We start from the raw sequence: 2739 nt of genomic DNA, 5'->3' as shown, positions 1-2739 counted from the left end.
GTAGTAATGATTCACTAGGACCAATAAGTTCCACATCGACAATGCCACTTACCACTGTGAAACTGGATCTAACATGTCTTCTAGTTTCACAAGTGGAGGTTCCAATACTATGGTATCTAGTATGGAAGGCCTAGACAAACTGAAAACAAACACGATTGGTTTGACGAAAATGAAACTTTCGAAACATATAAAAAGGATTCAGATAGAACAGAATTCACTCACAAAATCATACGATTGCCTGCTGAATACATAAAGTAACGGCAAAAGGACCCGAAAAGAAAAAATTATTGAAGATTTTGTAGAATACTTTAAACCTGGTGAATTTCAAGAGGATATAGAACGTACAGACGAGCATGGAATATATTTGTCACACGAATTGTACAAAAACGAATGGTTTTTAATACTGAAGAACTAGCAAATAAAGGTGTTTCTGAAGACGAATTAAACGAATGTTTGAGAAAAACTTTCTAAAGATGCCCCTAGTGGATTTGAAATCAGTAAGAAAACGTCAACACATATTTCAGGTATTATGTGCATTAGATATGTAATATAGGTCATCTTCATCTGTACATAAACTCATTGTATTTTTTCTCTACTATTCCAATACTATTTTCTTCATAACCTATATTTTAATAACCATTGCATGCCTTTAAAACAAAACTTCGATTGAATGTTTGAATTTTTAATAACATCTTTTCAAAAATAAAAACTTTATTAATACGTTAAAATATGAATATTTTAGATAAATAATATAATTTAAATGTTATAGGTTCGTCTGAAGAGATAACAGAAGCATCAAATAATGATACAATAAAGGTAAATAATTTGGCTAATAACAAATGCATGAATACAAATAACTCACAAAAAATCTAGTTAATACCCAACAAAAATTAAAGTATATTTTATTTATAATTCATTATGTGTAGCTCACTAAGTTATATAAAAACAGGGGTGTATTCAAGAGAGACAAAGAGATCAGTTGCCTTTCCCAGACATAATAGCTATTTAAAATATTTCCATAATTTCTTAGTTGTTGTTAATAGTTCATTTTTTTGTTACTGAAATGTTTCTTCTTAAATTAATATTAATAAAACTACAAATGAATTATGAATTACTAATAATAAATTAAATGGATAATTTGTGATACATTTATACTAGGTGTATATATTTGATGTCTTAGTAATAAATTAATATGTAACTACATAAATTATTTATCCACAACCTTTTAAAAGGACAACATACCTATTAAAATATGGTCTTTATCTTACTAAGCATAACACAAAACATTTTACGTTATAATCCATTTAACACTTGCTTTTATTGTTTTATTACTCAATTAATTTGACTTATTATAAAATCTAAATAAGTATATGAATATTATTTTTGACCAACACAATGTTTTTTATGTTTTTTTTTTTTTAAACAAATTATGATAACATTTTAAAATTATAATTTTTTTATCTTCTATACTCATAATTTGCTTCAAAATTAAAATACATATCAACAAACTCCTACTTAGAATTATCTTTAACTAGAAATTTGATAATACTAAAAGATTAAAATAACGAAGTAAAAGTAAAATGGATTATTATTAACATACAATTTTCCATGTTTTTTGTAAGTAAAACACTTGTGACCTACTATAAACTTTAATAATTATATTAAAATAACTATAATAACTAATAACTAATAAGCAATTATAAACTAAGTATATGCAAAAACTATGATTAAATCATTACTTTTCGTCTCTCTCTCTCTTCCAAACATACGAATTAATATGGGGGAGCTGTTGTATGATATAATTTTTGAAAAATATCTAGTACAATATAAAATATAAATAGGATTCACATGTGTATATTAAGTTACATAAAATAAAAATATTTAAAAAAAACAGTATTAGATAATGAAACTATATAAAATCTAATATAAGTTAGTATTTAGTACTTAGATTTTAGTAATACTTATATTAGTAATTAGATTTAGACGCTTTTTTGTGGGTGATTGGTAGAGTTGCAAGTGGCTGCATCAAAACCGGAGTTGAAGTGTGAAATTAGTATGGACGACGATACAGAAATAGATCTACGCGAGCATGACTGGCGCTTTCAACATCAAATAAATACTGGTTAATAATCAAATTATTAAATAATAAGATTTAAAACAAAAAAAATATTTTAACATTTATTACCTATCCAATTTTCAAACAATACCTAAGTTAATTTTCTTTATGATTAATTATATTATAAAAAACTCAATATCATAAAGTATAATACTTATCAAGCGCAAACATTTTATATTATCTTAATTAGTAATACGAAAATTCTTAAAAACATAATAGAATATTCTTGTATAAAGCATACTTACAAATAATATAATTAACCTAAGAGATTAAAAATACTTTTGTATACATAAGGGTTATTTTTTTTTAGAATGCTCAATAGAATGCTCAAACCATTTGTATGCTTAAATTCAGTTCTTACAGAAGTATTTTTTTTTTTGTAATTAGTACTTACCTAATTTGAGAATTGTATAGGTTTAAATAGGTATCGATACATAATATTTATAATTGGCATACCGTTTTTATAGGATTTTAAGACATACTGATGATAATACAAACTTCTATTCTCTAAGATAATAATCTATATCTATGTTAATGATTTAGTATTTTTATATAAGTTAACTTATATCAGCACTTATAACTTGAATATACTTTATTGTATTAGCATATAAATATAAGTCATA

Source organism: Rhopalosiphum maidis, chromosome 4 (genome assembly GCF_003676215.2).
Source record: "Rhopalosiphum maidis isolate BTI-1 chromosome 4, ASM367621v3, whole genome shotgun sequence".
NCBI lineage: Eukaryota > Metazoa > Arthropoda > Insecta > Hemiptera > Aphididae > Rhopalosiphum > Rhopalosiphum maidis.
The sequence above is the reverse complement of the archived record's forward strand: the minus strand, read 5'-3'. Positions refer to the sequence as shown.